Raw genomic sequence first — 19,985 nt, 5'->3', positions numbered from 1 at the left:
GTGACTCTGAAGACGACAAAGATGGCGATGTGAAAGGTTAAGAAGATTATGATTATAATTATAATTACAGCGATGAAGAGCAGTCGGTTCATTTATAGCAATGGTCTCAAGTTTTCTACTTTACTCGTAGAATAGGACTAAAGAGAGGTGAAGAATAGGGGATAATCTGAACATAGTTTAGAGGTTTCTGATATAAAATAGGATAAGAATGTCATAATTTTAATGTTGAGTGGATGGTGAAGTTTTTGGGGAGAGTGAAAGTGAATAATTCTGGTTGCGAGATTATAATGTGTAGTCTAAGAAAAACTACTGTAACGTAAATGTTTGGAACTATAAAAGTACTCGCTTCGGCGGTACATAGCCTATACTAAAATTGGAACGATACAGAGAAGATTAGCATGGCCCTTGCGTAAGGATGACACACAAAAAAAAAAATAAATAAATAAATAAAACTAAGCAAGATAGCCGAGTGAGCGTAATGATTCTCGACTATTCGAATATATCAGTGATGTCACACGAATATACACGAACTACTCATCTTCCATTCTTGCAAACAGAACAGGAGAGCCGGCTGTGCTAAGCTTTGGCTCTTTTGAGACTACTTCACTCGTGTACAGATACGAAAATAAAATTTGAAGCTCCTTATTGTACACGTTTCGCTTACAACACACTGCGCATGTGTAGTAAACAAGAGCCCCCTGTAGGGTAAAGTTGCCTAATGCCGTGATACCCCTAATTCCGTGATTGTTTTTTTTTTTCACTGACTGTCACGAGATTTGGTGTCTTGCTAGGAAGTTCACCGATGTCTCAAAAGTAGCTGAAAGATGCAATCTTTCGAGAAAGATGTCTGGCGCTATGATCGAACGGCAAAGCTTTGACTGACATTCAGTTTGAAAAAAGTATCACGAGTTGCATTAGGCAACTTTACCCTATATACTGTGTATGCTACTTGTGGACAATCGTGCGAAAATTGTTGCTTACATACAGGTGGACTCCAATCAAGACTCGCTCCAAATTTTAATTCCGTATCTGTACAAATTCAGGAATGAAGTGTAAGAATCCTTTGAATTTCAACCAATCACAGCCATCTATCACAGCGAAATTATCGTTTCAAATTATCGATTTTGTTTTTTCGCGATGCTTGGCAATTGTTTTCTTCTACGAGGCGCATGCAGAAAGTAAGTTTCCCGATTTTTTCCCCTTGAAAGTAAACGTAATTAGCCGTATCAATTGCGCATGCGTAACAGATCTATGACGTATCAATCATATGCCAGCCGGACAGGTCCCACCTGGTGCCAGTAGCGTGGCAGCAGTGATCCGAAATGGAAGCTCTTATTCCTTCTGCCGCCGCCTGCGAGGTTCGGTCGGTGATAAAGTTCCTTACTGCACAAAGCATTGCGCCAATTGAAATTTATCGGCAGCTCTGTCAGCTCTGCGGGCCGAACATCATGAGTAAGCAGATGGTGCGTCGCTGGTGTAGGCAGTTTTCCGAAGGTCGTCAAAGTGTCCATGATGAAGAGCGCAGTGGGCGACCGTCCCTCATCAATGATGATCGTGTTGAGCTGGTGCGGCAATGCTTCACGATTACGGAGCTGAGCAGCCATTTTCCGAAGATATCGCGATCCTTGTTGCATGAGATTGTCACTAAGCACCTGCTGTTCAAAAAAGTGTGTGCCAGGTGGGTGCCGAAAAACCTGACACCCGAACACAAACTGTAACGTTTAGGAGCAGCACTGACATTTCTGCAACGGTATCACGATGATGGCGACGAGTTCCTCGACAGGATCGTCACGGGCTATGAGACTTGGATTTCGCACTTCAACCCGCAAACCAAGCAGCAGTCAATGCATTGGCGGCATAGTGGATCTCCTGTCAGAACGAAATTCAAACAGACGCTGTCGGTACGGAAAGTGATGTGCACGGTGTTCTGGGACAGGAAGGGCATTCTGCTCATTGACTTCCTTCCAAGAGGTGAAACAGTGAACGCTGAGCGTTACTGTGAAACACTGCGAAAATTGCGACGTGCCATTCAAAACAAGAGGCGTGGAATGCTTACTGCAGGTGTTGTGCTCCTCCATGACAATGCTCGTCCACATACGGCTCGGCGCACAGCAGCTGTTTTGACGGAATTTGGCTGGGAGTTGTTTGATCATCCACCCTACAGTCGTCATCTTGCTCCCAGCGATTTTCACGTTTTCTTGCACCTCAAGAAATTCCTGTCCTCCGGTGAGCGTTTTGGCAACGACGAAGAGCTGAAGACGTCTGTCACACGCTGGTTCCGTTCACAGGCGGCAGAGTTCTACGATACGACAAGTGGCTCAATTCTGATGGTGGTTATGTTGAAAAATAGCTGAAACATTGCTGTACCTGTTGCCAATAAATGTTTTCCTGAAAGTGTGTGTTCTTTTTTTTTTTAAATATGGAAACTTACTTTCTGGATGCTCCTCGTACATAGGCAATATAGAATGCCTGATTACTTAATATAAGCAAACAAAAATATATAGTAACAATTTTTATTAGAGGAGAAAAATTCGCTCCGGCGCCGGGGATCGAACCCGGTTCTACGTACCAAGCGCTCTAACCACTCAACTACGCCGAAGTTCATGTAAGAATCTTTTGACTTTCAACCAATCAGTGCCATCTATCACTGCAAATTAACGTTTCAAATTACTGATTTTGCTTTATAGCAATTCTTGGCAATTGTTTTCTTATACGTAGACAATCTAGAAGGCTTGGCCACAATGCTGCTGTGAACAATTATCTTTTATCGGGAAACACAAAAATATATAGCAATTGACAGAATTTGTGTTAAAAGAAATTATGAGATTCTAGAAACATCAAGCAATAAAAAAATTGTTTTCATACCATCAGCAAATAAAAGTACCTAGTTCAGAATAAAACGTAATAAATTAATTATTACTGTAATAATTTTGATGTTCCATTAAACTTAATTACTACAGTTAATGTCAAGTTTATCGATAACTTTATATTTCAGGAGGCCAAGGTTATGCCGTCAAATGAAATATATATTAGTTTAGCCAATTAAATACTTTACTTAATGTAGTGTTCATTGTTACCTTTGTAATTAATTAATTTATTATTCTATCTAGGGTATCCACAAAGCGTCTCTATTCTATCCGCGAAGTAGTCCTATTAAATACCACTTACGGTTGTTATTTTCTGTAGCTAAACTTGCTCGAAAATTTATTAATAAAATAAAAAATCGTAGTACTACCCATGATAACAGTTTTGACAAACAAAGAGTGTAACTTCTCAAGTTCGCTTTTCATTAATCATCATCAACCACAAGGTGGACTAATAGATCCGTTCCCATCACACAGGTTCATATCCAGTCATCTTGTCATCTCCTCCTAAGACGACCCACATCACGATATCCATCCAAATGGTTGGTAGTTTAGTACTATCTTCGTCAGCTTTTCATCTTCCATCCGAAGGATGAGGTCATGCCAATTTCATTTTTTCTCGTGTATCTTCTCATTCAAGTTAAAAATCTGTAATTTATCTCTAATAAAAGTATTCCTTATTTCATCCCTTCAGGTGTATCTAGCTACATTCCTCAGAAATTTCATTTCCGCAGACTCTATATATCTCTTATCAGATCTCCTCAGTGTCCAGTTTCTGAACCATACATCAATACAGTCACTGCCATGACTTTATAAAATTTCAACATAACTTAATATCTTTTCTGCCTTTTCCTGACAAAATACATTTGATTGTTTCACATATATATTGAAATTCTCCCAATTTATTTCTTACGTCCTAGTCTTCTTCATATGTACAGAGCGTTCGCCTACGGGTGGGGCCTACGCACCTCTCTAATGAATCTGTTTTCACATATGCATCATACATAAAAAACTCCCTGTTCAAACGTGAATTTTGCGTTTTGCATTGTTAACAAATTTTACACACACGCTGAATATTTAAGCAAATGTATCAAGAAACTGCAACAGCTGGCTCACAACTGATAGCTTGTCGACCTTGACTGACGAGCGTGTCTCAACAACTGCGCACACGAAGCAGCGTATCAGCACATGCCGCTTTCCTGGCCCCATCCGTAGGCGAACGCTCTGTAATATCATACCCCAAATAATTAAAGTGATTAACTTGTTCCAAAATCTTATTATTTAATCTTATTTTAGATCTTCTGAGGCGTTTTCCTAGAAAAGCCATCACTTTAGATTTCCTTATTGAGACTTCCCGGTTATACTTTAGAGCTGTATTCAGGAGCTGGTAAGAGGCTGACTGAAGCTCATTCTCGTTATTTGCCAAGATAATCTGATCATCTGCGAACATTTTTGTATTTAAAACCCTATTTCCTACTTTAAAACTGTGTCTAAGTTCACTTTGACCTTCTTTTAATTACATTTTCTAGTTCCTTTTCATTAATATAGAGCCTATTTAATTTTGGTAACCTGTAATGAATGAGTAACACGTTAGGAATTAAAAATAAGAACTTTTACTTTGAAGGAATGTGTCACTTTGAAGTCTGTGTCCGATAAGTAACTTGATTCACTACGTATCTTCATCGCTGTCTCTCTCTCACCAGTACAGTGACAGCAGCACACTCCCACATAGATGTCATTGGTGGAAATGAAATGCCTTCTTAAATTGTCTCTCGCATAGGATCGGTATTTTGAAAATAAAAGTATAAGCTTATGGAGTAAATGGTTCTGTACTTGATCTACGAAAGCCATGAGTCTACTCTGGGAGGCCAACCCAGATCGACTAGGCACACCCCTCAAGACGATGAATGGTGCAGGACGAAATGATATGTTGGCCGCTTTATATTTCTATTGTCTTCCATTCCTGCTGCGAAATTTATGGCAGCTGTGGGTGATGTTAGAATAATTATTAATGAAGAATGCATTACGTTGGCTGGGTCTGTTCGCTGTTCTGGTCAAGGGTATAGTCTCTAACATCGCGCTCTTGGCCAGTTCCACTGGTTTCACGTCCACTGCAAGTCTAGAGTCATCTTATTACGGGGAATTGTTGGAGTCTCCCAACTTGGAATTCTGGTGCTCGGCTTCAGATATTTAACGGGATCACTACGTAATTGTTATAAACTAACTTTCCAAAATATTTTACTCGCAATTAGTTAAATCATACCACTAAAAATTACGCATTTATCATTATTTACTGAATGCGTGAACAAAGACAGCGCTGTTTTCCAAAGTTGAAGTCTATTCTCCCACACAGCATTTTAATCGCCAATTCAAAGCACAGTAAAAAATGCCTGCGCTCTATCAGGAATACACCGACACGTAGAATCTTTCTTTCTTTCTTTCTTTCTTTCTTTCTTTCTTTCTTTCTTTCTTTCTTTCTTTCTTTCTCTCAGTTTAACCTCTCCCTTTTAGGTTCATTTACACGACCCACGCCACCCGGGCCTTACAGGGCCGCGACCTGTCGGGAGAGGAATTACTCTATGGATCACATACATACTTTTTTGACCACACAAGGACATGGAGGGCCTCCCCGGATGAGGGTTCAGCTCAATGCCAGGGCCGCCTCCGATACAACACAAACATTTAAGACATTACACATCATTCACTCACACATTTATGAAAGGATTAAGGGAAGGATCGCCGTCCATGGCCGGGCTTTCAAGAGGTACAATCCCGGCATTTGCCTGGAAATAACTAAGGAAACCATGAAAAACCTCAGTTAGGATTGCCGACCCCTGGGATCGAACCCCGGACCTCCCGAATGCGAGGCCAGCCCTCTACCACTCCGCTAGCCCGCTCGGTGACACGTAGGATACGTCACAGAATTTCGGGAAATTAATTTTTTTCCGTTCATAAATGGAAAATATTGACCTGTACCAGTGTTTTTCAACATTTAGACGTGATACAAAAATGATACGAGATTCATAAGATTCTTCTAATTGCTTGAAACGTTATGCTCTCGAATTGAATGTTATTATGATCTTTGTATTTCTGGTGGTGTGGAAGAGAAGGCCTGACGACCTTAACTACACCAGAATAAATAAATAAATAAATAAATGAATAAATAAATAAATAAATAAGTAAATAAATAAATACATTTTTAAGTACTTCGTTCATATTTATGAGAACTGTGAATATATTTTAGAGTGAAATAAGTTTACTTCAATTTACGTGTTGTAGGCTATCTTTTTATTGAATTTATACCGCATATCTCTACAAGTGGTACACGCGGTAGCGCCGCGGTTAAGACATAACGCTGCAATCCGGAAGAATGCGAATTCGATTCCCGATGGAGTCGTGGATTTTTCCATTGATCTAATCCTTCCAGTCGCATTGTGGTCCTGGGATGTACTCAGTCTCTAACAGAAATGAGTATCGGGAGCATTTCCTCGTGGGTAAAGGCGGCGTACATGTAGAATTGACATCCCTACTGTAATTTTGTCTGTAATTTATTTTTTCAAGATAATTCATTGACCAATTTTGAATAATTTCTTATTTTTTAAATACACGTTTTCCTGCTAATCCAGGCCTCCTCTCGGCATGGTTTCTATTCCCTATTGAATTGATTACCTGGTTTTATTTTTCAGAGGTTTTCATCAACTGTGAAGCAAGTTTTAAATGACGAATTCTCGGCTTCATCTTACCGAAATACCGCCTCTCTATCACCAATCCCATCGACGCTAAATGAACCGGAATATTGAGAAACCCCACATGTCCAGAACACTAAACTTTTCAGGAGATACAAAAAACATCTCAGGTTCTAGATTTGTGCTCAAATATTTTTTTTTCTCAACACTTTAGCTAAAATGAATACTGATGGTAATATGTGGGGCTTCTCTTCATAATATCATGAGTCTGTATGTTTAGAATACGAAATCATATATAACTCAATTTTGAAAAAAAAAATAATAATAAAATAAAAAAAAAATAAAAAAAAGTGGACATGTGGGTTTTTCAATATTGTGATGCAAACAACCTGGTAGTTGATGCAGCGTCGTTAAGTAATCTATGGTTCATGCCAGGAATCTGTGAAGTAGAAAGACGAAATAAGATCTGTGCGCAAGTGGTATATGAGAGGCTAGGACCAATGACCGCTCTGGGGGGCGGCATTGGTTGATCGAAACTACCAATCTTTTGCAGAGAGGGGGTCATTTCTATCTGAACTCTCTACTACAGCCAGTGCCACCGTTTCTGGCGTGTGAAACAAGTAATGGGAACTTTGAGAGCGAGTATCTTATATTTGCCACAAAATGTGGGCGAGAAAGCGCTGACAACTGTGATTGGCAGATTGCTTACGTAACATTTGTTTAGGAGGTTGTACCACTCTCAGCCGAAGTGGCAACAGATGCCACTGACTGGACAGTGTACTCAAGGACACATCCCAGAAACGCGAAGTGCGAATGTCTTGCCTTCGACGCAGTGGGCAGATTGTTGACGTGACGTGTTGGGTAGTATCATTCTCAGCTGCACTGGCAATAAGTGCTCACTGACTGGCTTTTTAGTCAAGGACACGCACCAAAAACGCTGGCACTGACTATACGAGCATCTTACCCTTTAGGAACCTCGAGTTGATTCTGCCCGCGATACACTCCAGCACAGATAGACTCCGCCCTCACATGCGCCAAGTCATTCTACAGATCCCTGGGACGAACCATAGTTAAAAATAATTGCATTTCGTGCACAATATTTCTTAACAATTCATCTATTAGACATCGAATTCGAAAAGTATGCCCAAATATTTAAGCAAAAGTATAAATAAACAGAGAAACAAGCACACGATATATCAAAATTAATACTTTCATACTATCAGCATTTCTGAAAATTTTTACTTCCATAAGATTATCGAAAGTGTGTTTTTGCACCATCACAATAATTATTTTTATGTACGCACTCATACAATATTCATAATTAAGGTACGTTACAAATTTATTAATTAGTATACCACTCGTTAAAAAAAGACTGAACAATTTATAAAATGTTTCTAGAATATAACTAATACATTTAATATATTATTTTAATGTACCGAAGTACATATGATATTTCCATGCAGATATTCTGCGTCATCATACGATGAAAGAGTAATGGAACGGATAAAAATTCTCCGGCGCCGGGATTTGAATCCGGGTTTTCAGCTCTACGTGCTGATGCTTTATCCACTAAGCCACACCGGATACAACCCCGGCGTCGGATAGAATCGTCTCAGATTAAACTCCAACTCTTGGGTCCCCTCTAGTGGCCGCCCTCTGCACTACGTCATAGATGTCTATGAACGTAGGACCGATATATATGATATGCGTAAATCACTTCGTGATTTAAGACGGCGCTTATTCCGTCGGATCCCGGCCATCTAGTCACTCATAACGAGTGCACCTCAGCACATGTGTGGACTTCGGTCCTACGTTCATAGACATCTATGACGTAGTGCAGAGGGCGACCACTAGAGGGAACCCAAGAGTTGGAGCTTAATCTGAGACGATTCTGTCCGACGCCGGGGTTGTATCCGGTGTGGCTTAGTGGATAAAGCATCAGCACGTAGAGCTGAAAACCCGGGTTCAAATCCCGGCGCCGGAGAGAATTTTTCTCCGTTCCATTACTCTTTCATCGTATAATAAATTTAAGTTAATTGTTTAGTAGCAATTAAATGCAATGCTTTTACATATAATTACAATGGCAGTAGGAGCTCTAGGCGGAATAAATCTCATTTCTGCAATGATTTAAGTGAAGAAAATCACTCTCATTATATTACGCTGGAGGAAATGTCACTGGTAACCATTTTGTGTAGATTTGTTACTCTCTAGAGAAGTCACCAAGATATAAATCTTTTCCTCCTAGTGGAGATCGAACCTCGTACCTTTTTGTTTTTGCTGGTGCTCTCAACCGATTACGGTTCGTCTAGTTCGCGGTTCGTACGTACTGAATGCGCATGCGCTCCTTGATGCGCTCCTACTTATTGTAAGTAAATAGGCCTATTTAGGTTTCTATGTGAAACGAAGCTACTTGTAAACCTGTATGTATAGGCTGCCTTCTTATATTTACGCTCTTGGAGGGATAGTAAATTGAGCTATGACTTGAGGTTTTCAGTCTTTAAACTTTTTCAAAACTTTGTAACTTAAATGAAGGGTTATTTAATGCAATTTTATTTCTAATCATTTTTGTAAGAAGTATATAATCGACTAGAGCCGGTATTATAAACACCGTTTAAACCTTGCGTTCAGTTTAAACTCAAGTTTTTCGTTTTGCTTCTTATTATAAACCTTAATGACCAGTTAATCTTTAGTTAACTTGAGTTTAACTTGATCGTCTGTCTTTTGCCGTTTAAACTACAGTTCAAGGCTCAACAGTGCAAGATAGCGGCTTCCGAAAACTTATGAGTGACGGTGAGGAAGTGATCAATATTACTGGATGACCACGACGGCCAAGAAGTTTCCGAAATAGAATGCACCACTTTGAAATATAATTGAACATAAGTTTTAAAACAGATTCAGACTTTCGAAGTAGATAGTCCGAATCTTCAGAATTAGGTTTTACAGTCCCTAACCTTGTTTCGAAAAATTGAAACTCGAATACCTACAAAAAAAAATACGTGTATCTTAGGGTTTGAATTTAAAGATTTGAAAAGGTAAAAAACTGCCTTTTTATTTTTTTAAAACATTCTGTTCAACTTCTGCATCAGTTATTATATAATTGCGCTGCGCTATTTTTCCTCTGGTAACGATGAAAGATTTAGAATGTGTCCATAAATCTACTGTAAGCCTATTGTGCATTATACTGTGTGTGGCAGACAGTCTCCTGGTAAGATTTACCGTAAAATATTGGGGTCTGTTTTATAAACACACTAATAATAGGGTCTATTAAGTAAAAATACTAAATTCATAAATACTTTTTTTTATAATTTGACAGACATTTGATTCATAAACATTCTACACACTTATAAAATACGAACACTAATATTATATTGTGTACGTTAACAGAAAACCACAATTCCAAGTCACACAGAGATTGTGTGCACTCGATGTGGGTCTCTGGCGTTTCGTCAGCCCACTCGAGTTGTGTGAATATAAAGGGAAAAATTGAGACGGTGTCGGGTGGAGTTCCCGGGTAGCTCAGTTGGTAGAGCGCTGGTACGTTCAACCAGAGGTCCCGGGATCGATACCCGGCCGCGGAACAATTTTTCCCTTGAAATTATTCAAATCTGCTTTACAGGGAGCTTTACCTGAAAGACTAGATTTACTAATATTATAGTTCATTAGTCAGCTGATTGTGTATGGAGTTCTGTCACGGATGATTATACATGGTTTAGTCTGGTTATAATGTGTTTGGGAGTATAACGTTGGTAGCCAGTATTAAGAAGCTATTTGAGGTTAAGTGTGACAAGCATACTGAATTAGGTGGTATTGGTTCTCTAAGTTTTTTTTATGATATTTTCTCTGTTAACGAAGAACAAAGATGTTTCTTAATTAACATTGTTATCGAGCATCCGCCATTTTAACAGAAATAACATAATAAAACAGCAGCGATCGTCTTCCTGTCTTTCCTAGCAGTAATACCAATCATATTCCACAATAGTTTAACTTAACCGAGACTCTGTAATACGGCGCGCTGACAAGCAAACGTTCTGATGGGGGCAGATAAAAAAGTTAATTTTTTTTCTTCCACCATGTTAATAATGTGAAAAGAACTGCTTATACAAATTTTGGCCACTCGACCGCAATTACGAGGGCCGTCCAGAAAGAGATTTTACCTGAGGGCGTTTATAGAAAAAAAAGCACAATTGCATAGAAATATTTATTGAAACAGATACAGTAATTGTTGCGCTATTTGTCAACATATCCCCCACTGGAATTGAGACATTTTTCATACCATAGGACCAATTTTTGTGTCGTAGAAGTCAGCCGACTCAGATCGGAACCAGCGTTTGACTGCGTCTGCACCTCTCTCTGTCGATCCCATGATATGAGAAATGTCTCAATTCCGATGGAAAATATGTTGAAAAATAGCTCAACAATTGCTGTGTCCGCTCCAATAAATTTGTCCAATGAAAATGTGTTTTTTTTTTTTCTGTTAGCGGCCCCTAGCGAACTTATTTTTTACGGCCCTCGTAATTGCGGTCGAGTGGCCAAAAGTTGTATAAACACTTCTTTTGACATTATTAACATGGTGGAAGAAAAAAATTTAACTTTTTTATTTGCCCCCATCAGAACGTTTGCTTGTGAATTAAACTATAGGTTACGCCAAACTGTGGTTTAACTCAGTCTTCAGATTAACCGTATTTATAATACCGGGTCTGAGAAGAGTTATATAGGCTACATTTCGCTTGTGATTGAAAACTTCTAAGCTGCAAATCATAAACCTAAGTAATAAATTAAAATCTTAAAGTATTCCCATTAATATTTGCTCTACCGTGATGAATTCAGTGCTGCAAAGAAAGATTTTTGAAAGTTAATGCAATATAAATACGATAACTTCATTTTGCTTGACAAAGGTCGGAGGCACAGGAATGATATTTGTAGATGCAACAGAACATCCATCTATCGGCGCTGAATCTCCGAGCTGTCATCGGCTGTTTTCGTTTCATCCGTGTTGGCGGGTAATATAACACCTGGTATTGAGACCATATTTCAATGGCAATGACATGTGATAGATTATCAGCAGATCATAGCTACGCCTCTCTTGCAGCATCTTCAGAAAGATTGAGGTCAGGAGTTCAGCTTCTCGCAGCCCGAAACAAACATTTTTCTTCCTTTCTTCTTGCTTTTTCTCGTTCTTATTGTTAAAGAGGATCCGCGCAACAATAAAATATTTTTTGACATTTCCTTGCCCCTTGGATGAAAGCGGATCTAGCGTTGTTTGTCTGCTCCGTGGACTTCTGAAGTCTTGCATTTTCCCTAAGCATTCAGCCAAGGCTTCAGTTTGTAGTGTAACTTTCACGAAAAATATTATTTTATTTATTTATTTTGCTTGGTTATTTAACGACGCTGTATCAACTACGAGGTTATAATTTAGCGTGGATGGGATTGGTCATATAATAATCCGTGGCGCTACAGCCCGTGAAGGGCCTAGACCGACCAGCCGGCTGCTGGCCTCACGCCCACATGCCGAAGCAGAGGCGGACGATCATCCAACCAGAATGGAGGTATCGTGTGGTTAGCACGATGATCCCCCCAGCCGTTATAGCTGGTATTCGCAACCGGATTTCGCTCCCTATCGTAGCTCCCCAAGTGCGTTACGATGCTGGGTGGGCACCGGTCCCATACACTGGCCGAAATTTCATGAGAAAATTTCTTCCCCCATGAGGACTCGAACCAGCGCGCATTCCGTAACGCGAGTCCTAGGCGGGATGCCTTATACCGCGACGCCACGGCGCGGGACTGGGATTGGTGATAGCGAGATGGTATTTTGACGATATGAGGCCGAGGATTCGCCATAGATTACCTGGCATTTGCCTTACGGATGGGAGAAACCTCGGGAAAAATCCAACCAAGTAATTAGCCCAAGCGGGAATCGAACCCGCGCACATTGTGCAATTTTCCCGATCTAGGTGGACAAAAATCAAATTTCGACTTGTTTAGTTATGCATAGGTGAATATGAATTCGTGTCCTTTAATATTTGAAGAATGTTGTGAGTAATAGCTTTTACTGATTTATCAGCGGAAAACTATATTTAGAAAGGTATAAACTTTGAGTTCTTCCTGACACTTCTAGCTCCGGTTCAGTCGTAGAGAGAGAGGCTTGCTATGTGGGTGAAAAAGAGCCAATTGTTAGTGATTTATTGTGTTCTGAAACATGGAATTTATTCATATAGGTCCGTTCTTACTAATGTAACTTCAATTACAAGTTTATACAGTATTTTCCTTCTTACAATAGGGTTTAAATATTACAATTGAAAAAATTATGTTTTTAAAGTTTTCCAAATATAATGTGAATTTTAGTACAGCCGGTCACGTCCGGTTACAACAATTCTTTCACCATTTAATACAGCATCATTTAGAGAGTTGAACCCTTGTTTTAAAGTTTGCGCGTTCTTGCACCTTTATCAGCAATTAATTTTGTTTCAGTGGTGGGGCATACGGTAACTGTTCCATGTTTGGCTTAACAGCAGAAAATAATCATTGTCTAAGGAAGTTTTTAATCACTATGAGTGTGTTTCAGGCCTACAATATAATTCACATGATATGGAATATCACTTTAAAATACATTGGACACATTTTTTATCTAACCTTAACAAGCGCACGGTGAATCAGAACGCAAAACATTAGCTGGACAAAAAAATTAATAACTTCTCTGCAGTCTAAAGCATTGATATGAAACTTTGTACATGACTTACAGGTGGCACATGCGATTTGTGTACAAACTCTGATTACGTTTGCACAAGAAAAACTATCCCTTTATAGCGGGTACATTTAGACAGAATTAATAACTTCTCTTCTATCTAAGAGATTTTTATGATACACTATATGAAAGTTACAGGTAGCATATTTTTTGTGCACAAACTATATCTACGATTCCATAAGTGAAACTACTCCTTTTAGGGATGAATTTAAACAAAATTAATAAATTCTCTCATATCTAAGAGATTTTTATAAAACTTTTTACAGAAGTTTCAGGTGGAATATATTTTTTTGTCTACAAAGTCTGATTATGTTTTATAAGAGGAACTGGCCCTTATAGTGGTGCATTTAGACAAAATTAACAACTTCTCCCTTATATAATATATTTTTATACGACTTTGTACAACTACTAGGCCTAAAAGTAGCATACAGATGTAATTAGAATTTGTACACAAAAAATATATGCTAGCTGTAACTCCTGTATAAAATCTATTACGTAGGAGATAAGTTAGTCTTGTGTAAATACACCCCTGTAAAGGGGTACTACCTCTTTTGGAACTGTAAATATAGTTTATACACATAAAATATATCCAACCTGTAACGTCCGTACAATTTTTCATAAATATCTGTTAGATAGAGAAGTTACTGTTTTTGTCTAAAACCACCCCGTATAAAGGGGTAATTCCTCTTACACAATCGTAGTCAGAGTTTGTACACAAAGAATATGTGCTATCCATAAGCTCTGTACAAAATTTCATAACAATCCGTTGGAATTCAGAGAAGTTATGAATTTTGTCCAGCTAGATTTGCGTTATTGCACACTTTGCCGCGCCAGTACGCAACTCCGGATCGGCAAGCAAGCGCCTTAGCCGACAGAGCTACGTGGCAAATATTATACAGAGTGATTTATATAGAACTGACACATTTCTTTCTTTAATTATTCCGTTGGAAATTTATTCAATGACCCAATTTTAGCACCAAATTAAGCAGAATGTTCTGGAGTTTCGATTCCTTGTCACTAGATGCGCAGATGTTTATGTTTTATTCCTATTGTTGGCAGCACTGACCCAATTTTAGCACCAAATTAAGCAGAATGTTCTGGAGTTTCGATTCCTTGTCACTAGATGCGCAGATGTTTATGTTTTATTCCTATTGTTGGCAGCACTAGATGCGCAGATGTTTATGTTTTATTCCTATTGTTGGCAGCTGTTATCGACATTTTGTATCAACATGAAAATGCAGTACACATTAAATCAACGACTCTTCCTTGTGAAGCAATACTGGATTACGAATTCAATTACAGCTACTCAAAGGGCATACCAGAGAGAATTTGATGTTCGCAATCCTCCCAAAAGAAACACAATACTGGGACTGGTAAACAAATTGGAAACAACTGGATCTCTGGTGAGTGAACCAGACTGTGAACACTGCAGAGTACCGACTAATTTTCATGGAGTTTGTTGAGCAACTGGACGATGTAGAGCTGAGTCAAGGATATTTTCAGCAGGATGGCGCTACATGCCATACATCAAATGAATCCATGGAACTAATTGCGAGTTTCTTTGACGACCGAATAATTTCCAGGTACCTGTGGCCACCGAGATCTCCGGATTTGACAACGCCGGACTTCTTTCTATGGGGTTACTTAAAAGGCAGGGTTTACGCCACACGTCCGCAGACATTGGACGATCTGAAGCACATCACACAGGAGATTCAAGCTATTGACAACAGAGTCCTCCAACCAGTGGCCAGTAACATGGAACGACGTGTTGAGTTGTGCCTTATGCAGGATGGAGGACATTTTCAACAATTGCTATAGAGGTAAATAATCTCCCAAAATTCCTCTACATTTTAGGTATAATCAGTTGTCGCTAGCACAATTCGTTTTGAAACAATTAATGAAAGAAATGTGTCAGTTCTATATAAATCACTCTGTATAACGTTTTAATCTCCTTAATGAGTTGCAAAAAGTTATTTATTTATTATTTAACTCTTAGACGCCTGTAAGTATTAATACACAATTGAAAGAACTTACGCTAACGTTAATGGTTCGCTATAGAGTCGTCTTTAATTATTATTAGTCTGATTTCGATCCCCTAAAAATTAAGTAAGCTGTAAAATGAGCTACCAGCTCCAGGAAATAAAAAGTACCGCTTGATGTTTTTTTTTATTTGAAGCTTGGCTAGAAAAATTGGCATAACAGCATGAGTCATTAAGAAATACAGCCGCAGCAGCGTGGTCTAAAACGTTCCTAGGACTAAAGTTACAGAATGCGAGCAGGTTCGAGTCCTCGCGGAGAAGAAATTTTCTCATGAAATTTCGGCCAGCGTATGAGACCGGTGCCCACCCAGATCCGTGAAGTATTTGGGAAGCTACGATAGACAGCAAAATCCAATTTCGAAAACCATCTATAACTGCTGGTGTGTATCATCGTGCTGATCACAAATATTTTCGTCCTGGTTGGATGATCGTTCACCGCTGATGAGGCATTTAGAGTTTATGCCAGTAGTTGCGCCACGATTACTTACTAGACAAATAAAAATATTTCTTTGCCTGGTCATGTGATTATCATGTCACGAAGAAACAATTCAAGAAATCACACGATAATTACATATCCCAACCTCTGCAAGGGGAAGCAAACTTTATTTTCTTAGCTGGAATCGAATCTGGGCCCATTGAAACTGGATCTTGCGGTACAGTGTGGGCTACAGCAATGATTTCGTAATCAGCGTAAATTAATTAAGCTGACAGTTTCGTGGAAGGACATGACTGTTGCCGCTGTGTAAAAATGTAATTGCAGAGTTATCTTAATTGGATGACATTACACAGATGAAGTCAACTCACTAGTAAAAGGCAACTACGTACTTTTCTTACTCTACGTTTATACTCTGTTTAGCACGCGTGTTATTTCTTTAATGAACGGGACTGTGTTTATAAAGATGCTTAATGCAAAAACTTAATACGAAAAGATGACTTTTATTCTAAGTTATATTATTGAGAAGGTAAACTGAACGGATTTTTTCCTCAATTCCATTATTATGTACCTGTGCTTTCCCGTAATGGACTGCAATTTAATTTCTGTGTTCTATTGTTTTGGTATTATGTCTGTTTTCTAGGTATAAGCTCAATATTTTAATTAACTTCATTCTCCAACTACACAATAAGCCGAATGGCTAGGGTCTAACATTTCCACTGCGGAAATGTTTCAACCCAGACCAGTCGCAAGAGTATTTATTTATTTACTTACTTATTTATTTACATACTTATTTATTTATTTATGTATTTATTTATTTACTTATTTTTTATTTACATATTTATTTATTTACATATTTATTTATTTACTTATTTATTTACTTACTTATTTATTTACTTATTTATTTATTTATGTATTTATTTATTTACTTATTTATTTATTTATTTACATATTTATTTATTTATTTACTTATTTATTTATGTGTTTATTTATTTACTTATTTATTTATTTATTTATGTATTTATTTATTTACATACTTATTTATTTATTTACTTACTTACTTATTTATTTATTTATTTATGTATTTATTTATTTACTTACTTATTTATTTATTTACTTACTTACTTATTTATTTACTTATTTATTTATTTACTTATTTATTTATTTACATATTTATTTATTTATTTACTTATTTATTTATGTATGTATTTACTTATTTAGTTATTTATGTATTTATTTATTTACATATTTATTTATTTATTTACGTATTTATTTATTTACGTATTTATTTATTTACTTATTTATTTATTTACTCATTTACTTATTTATTTATTTATTTATTTACTTATTTATTTATTTATTTTTATATTTATTTATTTACTTATTTATTTACTTATTTATTTATTTATTTATTTATTTACCCATAAAAGATGAAATAAAATTAAGAAATGAAGGCTTACCAACGAGAGAGAGCTTATACGAACTATATAAGTATTTCTGTAGCGAAAGACGAATGGAAAATACTCGAATAAGAGAAGATTTATATATGCTAGCTGCACATTGCAGATTGAAACGTGAAGTACAACTTAGGAAGGTGAAAAAATACTGATTGTAACAACATACTAAAATGAGTTGAGTGTTGCACAAAACTAAACGCAAGTGCAAGATAAAAAAAAAATCTTATATTAAATATTTAAATTGTAGAAATTGTATTAAAAAAATAGTATATCTATGTGTAAAATTATAAAGTGTGTAATGTAAGGCCGGGTGCACACAGAATCAGACGCGGCGCGACGGTCGCGAGCAGACACGAGGAGACACGAAGAGACAACTTCGAATGACTGCTAGAAGTTCGTCGCGAGGAGACTGTCTGATAGCTGCAGTGTACTGCGCATGCGTTAGAAGTGGCTATGATTGCACGCTTTCATTATCTACAAAAAATACTATTGTTGTGTAGTGCACATTATTCATAATGGAGCTCGATGCGGATAAATTAGTTGATTTAGTACAGGAAAGATACATTCTGTACAATCTTTGAAACAATATCACGAGAATAATGTGGTTTCTGAAAATATGTGAAAATTGCAAATGAGATGAAAGCACCAGGTGAATAATAATTTATAATAATAACACTGCGTAACAAATGTTAACATTTTTTTTGCTCTAGGCATGTGATATATGTTTTCTATATAATTTGAGCCTCCTGAATACGAATATGACAATAAAAACAGTTGTTGGTTACGGTTTTTGAGAAATGTTGGAATTTATATCTATTCAAAATATTGTTTTATATAATGACAATAAGGCTAAATATTCATTGTTCAGAAGATTACAGCTTTCTTTTTCTGCATTTTCTTTTACACTGGGCATCAGGTACATCACGAGCTAAAATCCAACAATAGTCTGCTAGCATATTGGTACTCCACTGTCCTTGGTATCTTTTTTTCCATAGTTGAAATTTCTTGATGGAAGCGCTCATCATGCTCATAACTGAAATCGCACAATTCTCGGGAAAAAAAGTCAAGATGTGAGTGAAGGAAGTGAATTTTCAGGGAAATTTCACAACCCCTAGTTTAATACGCCAACAGTACATTTTTCACTAGTTCTTCATAGTTCTCACTTCTACAGTTATCCAGAAAATTAATTCAACCTTCTTGAATGTTATCCAGACGGCTGTCTCTTTTCCTTCCAGCAAAGATTCGAAGTGATTGTCCTTCATTATTTCTCTAATTTGTGGTCCATTGAGAACTCCCTCTTTTATTTTTGAATCACTAATAGCAGGAAATGTTAAGGAACGCGCGCTGGTCCGAGTCCTCATGGGGGAAGAAATTTTCTCATGAAATTTCGGCCAGTGTATGGGACCGGTGCCTATCTAGCATCGTGATGCACTTGGGGAGCTACGATAGGTTGCGAAAGCCAGATATAACGACTGGGGGGATCATCGTGCTAACCACACGATACCTCCATTCTAGTTGGATGATCGTCCACCTCTGTTTTGGCATGTGGACGTGAGGCCAGCAGCCGGCTGGTTGGTCTGGGCTCTTCACGGGGTGTAGCGCCACGGATTATTAATAGCAGGAAATTGTTCCTGGATATTTTTAAATAATACAGTTTTATAATTTATCCCTTTAACAAAATTCTTCATTAACCCTAACTTATTGTGTAAAAGGGGTAAAATTACTTCGCTTTGAGGTACAATATGATGTATAATATTTTTCTTCCTTAGCTCTAGTGATTGTCGTTTTATTTTATAATGCATATCTCGAGCGCGAGTCCACACCTGTGGAGTAACGGTCAGCGCGTCTGGCCGCTGAAACTAGGTGGCCCGGGTTCGAATCCCGACCGGCGCAAGTTACCTGGTTGAGGTTTTTTTCCGGGGTTTTCCCTCAACCCAATACGAGCAAATGCTGGGTAACTTTTGGTGCTGGACCCCGGACTCATTTCACCGGCATTATCACATTCATTTCATTCAGACGCTAAATAACCTAGATGTTGAAAAGCGTCGTAAAATAACCCAATAAAATAAAAATAAAATATCTCGAGCGCGACTGTCCAATTCCTACAGACAGCAGCAAAATTTTGTGTAGCCAAAAAGCAATGCTACAACCTTCAAATCCGCACATATAAACCATTCGTACTTTGAATATTATCATTAAAACACACTTTAAAGAAATACACGTCTTACACAGAATACTAACACCACGTAAATCTCCTGCTAAACTGAAGCGATTTCATACGGCGAACCTGTTTCTCCCCCTCCAAATGGAACCGAAAAGGGAAATAAAACAATTTACGCTCTAGAAGTGATTTTGACATGGTGATATATTGCAAAATATAAACTACAGTAATGTAATTAAAGCTCACCGTGAAAGAAATCCACATCTCAAGTAAAATCAGGTAAACTCAAGTGAATTCATACCGCGAACCTGTTTCACTCCCTCGAAATAGACTCGTAGAAGGGCAATAAAATAATTTCCCTTTCTACAAGTGCTTCTAACATGGTGCCCTACTTATACTAATATTGTTTTCACATAATGAGTCTTCACATTTGTAAAACAAAATAGTTACACACGAAATACGGTGATTTTTTAAAAATAAAATGCATAGAAAATTAATTATATTGTGCATCTCGAAAACCCGAAGTGATGGAACATTTTGCTTGTTATTTTTTAATTCAGGAGGTCGAAATTAGTAAGAATTTGTTAGTTTTATGTCTGGCGC

The 19,985-nt window shown here is 37.7% G+C and overlaps 1 non-coding gene across 1 annotated transcript; it reads left to right on the top strand.

Moving 5' to 3' along the window:
- The first annotated feature begins 344 nt into the window (after window positions 1-344).
- Window positions 345-450, top strand: LOC138703846 (U6 spliceosomal RNA). The gene has a single exon (XR_011333276.1). It is a non-coding gene; the product is annotated as a U6 spliceosomal RNA (small nuclear RNA).
- The last annotated feature ends 19,535 nt before the right edge of the window (window positions 451-19,985 follow it).

Source organism: Periplaneta americana, chromosome 7, assembly GCF_040183065.1.
Source record: "Periplaneta americana isolate PAMFEO1 chromosome 7, P.americana_PAMFEO1_priV1, whole genome shotgun sequence".
NCBI classification, from domain to species: domain Eukaryota; kingdom Metazoa; phylum Arthropoda; class Insecta; order Blattodea; family Blattidae; genus Periplaneta; species Periplaneta americana.
Note: the sequence above shows the minus strand (reverse complement) of the source record. Positions and strands in the feature narration are given on the sequence as shown.